The following is a 10,802-nucleotide window of genomic DNA, read 5'->3' as shown; positions in this document are numbered from 1 at the left end:
TTAAAGTATTTTGAAACTACCTTTTACTTTGGGTTAGTTCATTTACTTTATATGTTGCTGTTTTATCCTGGCTGATTTTTATCATCATTTTTAACAAGATCCAGTGCTGTAAAAGAAATCCCTGGTGGGGATTATTCCACCTACGCTTGGTTCATAGAGCAGTGTGTCTGCTCTGAACATTGTAAGTACGTTTCTTTTTATTTCTTTGTCATTTTACATATGGAAAACACTATGGGCCCTCTCTTGTGATTTTATTTTTATAAGACCGGCACTGCAAGCATCACTAGAGGAATATCCTACACGTGGGGATACCACTGTATGCTGTTTTACTTAGAGCTGGTCATAGCTCCTCAAATTGTAAGTTGGCACTCTTAGGACCTCAGTGTTGTCTGTTGTTGCAATATTACCTAAGTTATTGCACCATTGGGTTTTTCCCTCTTTTATATATTTTATATGCTGACGACTGTCTCAGAAGTTTTAAAGAATCGTGTGGAGACACCTCCAATTGCCCAGTAATATCCTACATGTGGGGAGTATCAAATACCACTGTATGCTGTTTTACCTAGAGCTGGGCTTAGCTCTAAAAATTGTAAGTTGGCACTTCTCTACGTCTGTGTTGTTCGTGATCCTTTCAGCATTACGGTTTTGCACTATTGGTCTCCCTCTTCTCTGCTTTTGTATTCCATATTCGACCACTGAGATTCCAAAGCAAGAATAGAAGAACAGTTACTCAAGGTCTACATTGTACCTATAGAGACTTTCCTTTTCGTGTTTCCATTTTCGTTTAGTTTATTTTATCCAGCGCACCCTGTATCTGTTGTCTTTTGTTCTCTCCATCCTCATTTTACGATTATCACAAATCCGTTTCGACTAAGGAAGCTACTCATATGGCACAATTCAATATTAGAATCGATTGGTGTCAGATAGATACTGAGTTATTCTGCCGTCATTTTGCTGGTCTGAGGCCCCCATCTTGTGCCTCTTGTGGTTCCACTTCACGCTCCACCGATCTATGCCCTGGGGATGCAGACCCTTCCACGTCCACTTTTTCACCCCACCACTCCCTCACCCCACTCCCTAGACAGGAAGGTGTCCAGAGAGACAAGCTGGGCAGACCCATCACCTTCTTGGGCAAGGCGCAGGTGTGCAATAACTTTAACACAGGCATATGCAGCTACAGCGCATGCAGGTTGTTGCACATCTGCTCCATATGCTTCAGAGCCCACACCAAGTCTATGTGCCCAACCCGTCTGACACCTAACAAATAAGCTGGTTCAGCACACATTTAATTATACGACGACACCACGTCCAGTTAATGGCACATTCTCTTCGCAACCTTACTCATCTCGGGGGGCTGCTTACTTGCACTCCAAGTAATAAAGTGTGATTTGACATTTTTTGTATCCTTCTTTTCCTCCAGTTCATGGAATAGTTTCAGTCATACCAATGTATAATTTTGTTGTAATTTGCCTACATTCTACTATTCCAGCATGTAGGGATACATGCTTTAGCAAAACAGATATATCTTAGACCTCATTCTCTACACCTCCTCTACTCAGCTGCTAACACTCTTTTATGCTCTTAAAATAAAGGTCTCCGGCCAGGCTCCCCTCCGGCACACCATCAATCAGCCAGGACGCCATCGTTCCTATGGCTAACCCTGGTTTAAACAAACTATTACTCCACGCACAAACACTCACGCACCAAGCACTGTCTCTTACGCTAGGGCACTGACTATCTTCAAATAGTTTTGCTCACAAGGTGACCTTGTAAGCCGAGTTTTGCTTACAAGGTGACCTTTCCATCAAAACCATGGTGGCTTTTGCCTCCTTTTGCCATTTACACCTTAAACTCTCTCATAATACCATCAAACTCTACCTCACCGGAGTACAACACCACATCCTCACTAACTTCCCTAACCACGCTCCTTTTCTGTCTTCCTACCCCATTAAGAAAATCCTCAAAGGTATTTTCAAGGTCACAGTCCCTCCTAGCACGACTAGGCTACCAAAAGACGGTCCAATATTCCGGCTCCTAAGTGACTTATTGGACAAATCCCCTTTTGAGCACAATACCAATTTAGTCATTAAATCTGCCATTTTTTTGGCCTTTTATAGGTTCCTCAGACCTAGAGAGTTCACCGTGCTACGTCAAGGAGACACAGTAAGATGCCTCAAACTTTCTCACTTAAAGAGAGTAGATTACCATTTTGTACTCTCTTTGCCTTCTACCAAGACTAATCACTCTGCCTATCCCACTATCATTCCCCTCTTCCCTACCGAGAATTTGTGGTGCCCTGTACATGTTCTGGATATGCTCCTGGTTTCTCACCTCACGCTCTCACCAGATACTCCACTACTTCTACTCCAAGGACACCCACTCACCACAGCTAAATTTATGTCACACATCAGAATTATATTGTCTAGTTTAGGCAACAACCCAGCTTCCTTCTCTGGTCACTCATTTCGCATCGGTGCAGCATCATCAGCCTCTAGCACTAACACCCCGGTACACATCAATAAGAGGCTGGGACGCTGGAAATCCTCAAAATACAACTCCTTCATCCCTCGACCAGAAAGGGAGCTCAGGCAGGCTTACAGGCCTACTCGTACGTTGGTTTCGGCACACCTCTACCAACTTTGCTCCTTCTCTACATTCCATTAACATAATAGAGATTCCGAGCACAAGTTGGAAGGCCAATTGGCCTGAATTTGTGGGAGGAGTTATGACCCTATATAAACCCTACCCCCCTACTTACCTTTGCCGTTCAAGCTGTTTTGACCCCACCAACCTACACCCTCCTTTACACATTTCTCTTTGTGGGCCCTCTTTTTTACAGGCCTACTCGTATGTTGGTTTCGGCACACCTCAACCAACTTTGCTCCTTCTCTACATTCCATTAACATAATAGAGATTCTGAGCACAAATAACGTATTTTTTTTATAATTTTATTTTAAATACTCATTTTTCGGTAGTTAATGATGTAGGACCTGTTAATTAATGTAACAATCCTTATTTTTCAATTTAGCGCATGCAATCTATCTAAACATATGGAATACTTAATCTAGCCCTTGGCTACACAGAAAATAAATGAAGTTACATTTGTGAAATATGACTTGTCGTAGAACACCTGGTACATGCTTGAAAATCATCCATAGTAATTTTTTCTTCATGCTATGTTTTGCATTCATACATTATATCTCTCATTTATCAATGTTTGCATGAAGTTTGCTAATGATGCTTCATGTTGTATGGAAGCAGCTTGATACATTTATAGATGGACATTTCAGATTTATTAAGGCGACATCACGTTTGTATTGTTACTACAGAACCTCCTAAGGCATAGTACATAGGCTACCTGGGGTCTCAAATGGAATATAAATGGTTTAAACAAACCTGTTTGCTTACAATGTTCGAGATACTCCGAGAGCCATTTACATGCAAAAAACAAATCATTTGCAGTTGCAGTTTAACCAAAGTCTTGATGTATCAATTATATTATGTTATATCATGTTATACGTGAAATTAGAGACTGGATAATAAAACGCAAATAGAGGGATGATAAAGTACAAGTTGAGTGAAAATGGAAAAATGATGTCGGTGAATGCGTTGTATGTATGACCGTGTATCACAGATAAAGAAAACCAACATATCTCTACTTAACCAGAAAAAAAAGAAGAATACGTATGCACTACATTCCTTACTGGCAAATACCTTAGATATGTTTAAAGATATCTCACAGGGACTTCTGTATGTTGCCCAGCCTGTGGTCTATCTATATAAATATATGTGACCATCACAGGGCGCTATAGTGGATTTAGTTAATGTCTGGAATGTTCCATTAACAAGACTTACTTGTTCACTTGTTCTGCAATATTTAATGGAATTAAAAATAATTTCAGGCCAAAATACTGGAACTGAAAACACAGCTGACTTGGTTACATTTTTTCCCTTTCAGATGTTTTGACCACAATTTTGATATTCATTTTGAACTCCTGCCAATTCCCACTTTGGTCATCCAATGATGGTTACCATAACAGACAATCGCTAAATAGTCAATCTGCCTATCTTTACTTCTGGAGTTTACAATGTAGGACAAACAATTATTCTAAATTAAAATTATTTTACTACATAGCTCCTCTTTGTCCATGTATTTTATCAGTATGAGCATAGTGTTTTTTTTTGTTTTTTTTTGCAAGTGTACCCCAGACAGGAAATAAGGATATGACTTTAAAATTGACATTGACGGTCAGGTTCATAATTGCAAGTATCTTAGAATCCTGAAAATTCCAAAAGCAAAATCGTGGCAATGCTAGCCATGACACATGATCTCTACAGAGTGCTGCTGACCACACAAAGCCCTTTTGTGACTCCTGCAGACAAGGAACAAAAGATCATAATTAAGCAACAAAGTTAGCGTCAGCTAAACGCAGTTACCAGCCCAAGTTAATTGGGCAATGCCAATTAAAAACAATCATACTGGCTGCATATTATAATTACTGACATTGTAATGTATGAATTAGTCCCTTGGATATAATCAGGATGTAATAACTGTTTACTCTAAAATAAAATCTAGCGTTTGCATTATTGGGAAGGGCGAATATGAATTTGTTTTCTTTAACACTTGAATTAATCACAACAAATAGCACCGTGCCTTTTCTGCCAGTTGAAACTAGCTGTACCCTGCAAGCCGCAGCTAGTTGTTTTGATTGGAAAACTTGAAATATATTCAAAGAGAAATGTGGCACAGCTGCAGCCGAGCAACTGTAATCAGATTGCAAAATGTTGCTGGGAAATCTTACGACAAAAGTTCTTCTGCTTTTTATTGTTTGTTACAAACTGTCACTTTGCTCTGAATATTGTAAATAAAAGCTAAATAAAATCATTACACAGCTGACTTCTTCAAATCTAGAAAGGTCAGAGCTCAATAGATCTCAGAGAACTGTACTGTTTGCGTTAGCTTGGCATATTTCTACAAAGACTACAAATATGTCAAACTACTCTGTAGAATTTGTGACATTTGAGTGTAATGATTAAAACAGAGAAGAATGATCAAAGGTAAAGAAACTTCATGCATTTATTGTGAAAGATCTTTAAATATGGTATTATGCTTATGAGTATAATTGAATCATTCACAAATGATAACATTATCTGTTGGAAAGCTAAATACCCTAAATGGAATGTTGTGATAAATTGAGAAATGCGTTGGTAAACGTAAAATGATCTGGAGATTGTATCCATCTATTATAGCCTGAGGCAGAGCACATTTTTCATTTTCTGTAAACAGCATATCCCTGTCATCACTATGAGGGTTCATTTTTGTTTTGCCTCTTGCCTAATGACACCAGATGCCTGGTCTCACTAGGACCATGCTAGATTAACCATACAGCGACTTTAGGGGCAGTCTATGACCCTGGGATTAGACAGGAACCACAGAACCTTGAACTTACTTGACTCCATTTACCATTCCTATGTGAAGAATAAAGGGGGAAAAGGACAAACTAATAACCTGCCTATTGTCCTGTGGAATCTTAATTCCTTAATTCAGTGGTTCCCAAACCAGTCCAGGATTTAGGGAACACCCAGTTGGGTCTAAGGTGTTTTTATAAAGAAAAAAAACACACCCTAGACACAACTGGGCAATCCCTAAATCCTGGTCTGGTAGGGTTACCTTAAGGACTAGTTTGGGAACCACTGCCCTAAACCTTCTCTGCACTAGGCATACCATTTACACCGAAAATGGGTTTGTTATTTTCAGTCCATAAAACCACAACAACATTCATTAAATACGATGTCATTTGGGTTCTATGGTGTCCTACACAGAGCTCACACTCCAATTGGAACCTTTTACTAATTGGCATTGAGGCCAAGCAATGCCATATAATATATTTTATCTTTGGTATATCTTTGCTGTGACGTCAATCCCAATTCAAATGTCAGGCCCTAGTAAATTTAATTGACCTTATAGAGGTATTTCCAAAAACTATTGATGGGCAACTCTATGGACAATATGCCCTTTTCAAAATAAACTTTACTCTTCATAGATATATGCTACGGTATTGAGGATTCAATTACCTTGATAGTTTCTACTTCTTTAAATTGGTGTGAACCTTCACAAGAAAAGGTCTTGCCTGCAAAATATAAGCGTTGGTATTTTTTTAGTGTCAGAAGAGGTTATTACTATTAATATTTTAAAAGGTAACTTTTCTTGTAGAGTGAATGGAAAATTATACGGGTCAAATAAGAATGATAGAGGTAATGCATATTTTTGACATTTCTTTTTCAAACATAGAGCTGTCTACTGTACATGTTAATAAAGAAATAATTATTGTGAAGATTTTTTTTTACTACTTTATATTTTTTTCTGCATTCCAATATGTAACAATCATCATACATTGCAAAAATAAAAAAAAGAATATACATATACATTAAAAGTATTATAAAATACTAATTATAAATGATTATAAGTTCAAAAAAAAATTATAGGTATTGGAAAGGACATATTTTGTTCTCATTCAGACGTACAAAACCCCTGACAGCTCCTCCAAATATTAATGAGTCATCCCTCAATTTCCCCAACATTTATTTTTTAAAGGGATACGCTAAGCATTGTAACCATTTCATCTCATTGCAGTGGATACAGTTTGGAATATCCTGGCACTTTGCACCTGGTCCATGCATTATTATTATTATTGGCATTTATATAGCGCCAACAAATTCCGTAGCGCTTTACAATATCATAAGACGGGGAGATTTAACAATAAAGAGACCATTACAAAAACCTACAGAAACAATAGGTTGAAGAGGACCCTGCTCAAACAAGTGTACATTCTAGAGGGCATTATTTAAGCATTAATTTTTGGTTAAGTGCTAAACCCCTCTGTATTGGGCTAATAAGAGACTATCATACTGCTTTTCCCCAGTCCTATGTAGTTTAGACTTTCTATGGATCTTCTCTGACCTCAACATTTGGACATTTCTGTGGACACTATGGAGCCTTAAAAAAACACTATAAACACCAAAACAAGTTTAGCTTAATAGAGTGGTTTTGCTGTATAGATCTTACTCCTACAGTCTCACTGCTCGATTCTCTGCCATTAAGGAGTTAATTTACTTTGTTTATGCAGCCCTAGTCATATCTCCCCTGTATGTGACTTGCACAGCCTTCCTAAACACTTCCTGTAAAGAGTCAACTAATGTTTAAACTTCCCTTATTGCAAATTATGTTTCATTTATAATTTCTTATCTCCTGCTCTGTTAAAAACCTTCTAGACCAGGAGTTCCCAACTCAGTCCTCAAGTACCCTCTACAAGTCCAGGATTTATGGATTACTCTGTTGTGTCTAAAGTGTGTTTTTCTTCTTTCGAAAAACACCTTAGACACAACTGGGTAATCCCTAAATTCTGGACTGTTAGGGGTACGTGAGGACTGGGTTGGGAACCACTATTCTAGACTCTGCAGATGCCTCTTGTGTTTGATTTAGAGATAAACACTTCTAAAGCAAGTTAATGTCTATTCATGTATGCTATGTCAGTCACAGCCAGGGGAGGTGTGATTAGGGCTGCATAAACAGAAGTAGAAGTTATTTAACTCCTAAATGGCAGAGAATAGAGCAGTGAGACTACAGGGACATGATTTATACACAAAAACTGTGTCATTAAGCAAAAGTGGATTTGATGTCTATAGTGTCCTATTAAGCATATTATATGAGGCAGGTATACTGCCCTTTACTACTTTAGAAAATGCACGTAAATGCCCTTAAAGGGACACTATAGTCACCTGAACAACTTTAGCTTAATGAAGCAGTGTTGGTGTATAGAACATGCCCCTGCAGCCTCACTGCTCAATCCTCTGCCATTTAGGAGTTGAATCCCTTTGTTTATGAACCCTAGTCACACCTCCCTGCATGTGACTTGCACAGCCTTCCATAAACACTTCCTGTAAAGAGAGCCCTATTTAGGCTTTCTTTATTGCAAGTTCTGTTTAATTAAGATTTTCATATCCCCTGCTATGTTAATAGCTTGCTAGACCCTGCAAGAGCCTCCTTTATGCGATTAAAGTTCAATTTAGAGATAGAGATACAATTATTTAAGGTAAATTACATCTGTTTGAAAGTGAAACCAGTTTTTTTTTCATGCATGCTCTGTCAATCATAGCCAGGGGAGGTGTGGCTAGGGCTGCATAAACAGAAACAAAGTGATTTAACTCCTAAATGACAGTGAATTGAGCAGTGAAATTGCAGGGGAATGATCTATACACTAAAACTGCTTTATTTAGCTAAAGTAATTTAGGTGACTATAGTGTTCCTTTAAAGATAAACTATAGTGCCAGGAAGAAAAACTTGTTTTCCTGGAACTATAGCATCCCCCTCTGTCAAGTCCCCCCCTCTCCCCATGCTGCAGAAGAGAGAGAATTAACCCATAAACGTAATTATTGCAGTTTATAAATAACTGCATTAACTACCTCTGCAGGGTTAAGGGTGCTGGGTCAGTGCACCCAGACCACTTCAGTGAGCTGAAGAGGTCTGGGTGCCTATAGTGTCCATTTTTACGGACGACAATATTCAAAATTGTTAACTATCTGTGTATCTTTAATTAGCAAGTCTCTTAATTTAGATATTATGTATGTGATAAATAAGACAGATAAGCTAACTCTTTTCCAACAATTAAAACTCTCACAACATCCCATATAGATCCCCCAAAAAAGTGACAGAACATATTGCTTTATAATTGTTAATGATCATGTCCTGTAAAAGCACATCTGTATATTTTCAATTCAAGCACAAAACAAAACGAGTCTTACGTATCACATTAATCTTTGGGGCCTGCTATAGATAATCAAATAATTTTATGTGGAAATACTAAGGCCTTTTCAGTTTCCAAATATCCCACCCCTTAATCCCCACAATATAAAAATATTGCTGTTGCTAATTGAGTTGCCTTATAATACGGACATTAGTGGGATAGGCCCCTGCCTCTTAATTTTGTTTCATCAGGGTTGTCCAGCGTCAGTGAAATCCCCATAGGAAAGCATTAAGGAAGGCTTTGTTATAGGGAGAGCCGTTGAATGAGGCTGGAGGAGGCGAAGTACTGACTCAGTGCCAATGATGGGGGCCACTAGGGAGGGGGACCTTAGGGCACTATAGTGTTCGGAATACAGATTTGAAATGGTGTGGAACAGGTAGAGAAACCTCGGCAGGACGTTCATTTTCACCACCGCTATTCAGCCCTGCCAGGTTATGTGGGTGTAATTTCAGTTTTTTAGGTTTTCTTGAACGGTTCTTAGGAGTGGGAGAAAGTTTTGATGGTATAGGTCTGTTTTTGTGCGTGGTACCCATACCCTAAGGTAGCGCATTTTATCTGTGCACCAATGGAAGGGGAAGTCGGTTTTAAGTTGTGTGCATACATCTTCTGTCATATTACTTTTCAGGATCTCACATTTGGTGAGATTTAGTGTTAGTCCAGATAGTTTGTCGTATGTCTGGAATTCCTGTAGTAGTGCTTGTAGAGTAGTTTGGGGTTATACATAGAACAGCATGTCGTCTGCATACGTCGATACCTTATGTTCAATGCCCTTATATTGAAACCCCTCTGGGTGTACTAATCTGGTCAAATAATCATCAGTGTTTCAGTTCCCAAACAGAACTTTCATCAGAACAATCAGGCATTTAACATTGGCATTATGCATAGAAACATAGAATGTGACGGCAAATATGAACTATTCGGCCCATCTAGTTTGCCCAATGTTCTAAATACTTTCATTAGTTGCATTCTTGTCGCCACGATCTTGGATAGTATCTTCATGTCTCTGTTGAGCAAAGATATCGGACGGTAATTCCCACAGCTTTCCAGGTTTTTCCTTTGTTTTGGGAGCAAAGTAATTGTGGCTGCTAATGATTCTTGATGTGGTGATGACCCTGTCGTTAATTTGTTTAGCGCCTTAGTTAGTTTAGGGACTAAGATATTTCTGAATTTTTTTTGTATCCCGCTGATAGTTCATCTGGTCCTGGTGCTTTCCAATTTTTCGCCAATTTGATTACTGACTGTTCTTCATCTTCCGATATGGGGGCTCCAAGAAGTTCTGCCTTCGCTGGTGTAATTGTCTCAATTGTCAAACCCCTAAGGGTATCGTTCTATGTCACTTTGTATCACTGTTGGGTCGTGTCCCATGTCAGGGGGTTGATGTTGTAGAGGTCTGCGTAGTATTTGCAGAATTCAAATGCTATCTCCTCCATGAATTGCGTTAAGCACCCCGATGTCCTCCGTATCTTGTGGACCTGTGCCGGAGCTTGTTGCTGCTTCAGCATTTGAGCTAGGAGTTTTACGCTCTTATTTGTGTGAGATAAAAGAAGGCTTTCGAGTGTTGTAAGGTTTAGTCATTTGCGTTCAATGAGTTCCATCAGTTGTCGACGTGTAGTTATCAAGTCTTTTTACGACTGTTCTTGTTGGGATTGTATGGATAGCTGTGTGGATGTCTGCTGATAAGGTTTGCAGATCCGCTTTGGTGACCATATTGGCGGTGAGGTGCCAAGAGGGCAGCGCTTATATCGGATAGTGTTAGGTGGCCCATGTCCGAGGTAGGTGAGGGCACCGGGGAGTCAGCCATGTTGGGGCCTGGCACTTCGCGGGCCAGACCCTGTGGGGTTTGCAGGAATCCGTCCATAGGACCTGGTTGAGACGGTCCCATGCTGTTCCTCGGGGTCTGGCCAGTGTCCGGGCGTTTGGTACGGCCGATTTGACATTTTTGCGGACGGTGAAGTGCGCTTTTAGTAGCTTCGTGGGAGAGAGCTGGGAGATCAAGTG

Source organism: Pelobates fuscus, chromosome 3 (assembly GCF_036172605.1).
Source record: "Pelobates fuscus isolate aPelFus1 chromosome 3, aPelFus1.pri, whole genome shotgun sequence".
Classification (NCBI taxonomy): domain Eukaryota; kingdom Metazoa; phylum Chordata; class Amphibia; order Anura; family Pelobatidae; genus Pelobates; species Pelobates fuscus.
The sequence above is the reverse complement of the archived record's forward strand: the minus strand, read 5'-3'. Positions refer to the sequence as shown.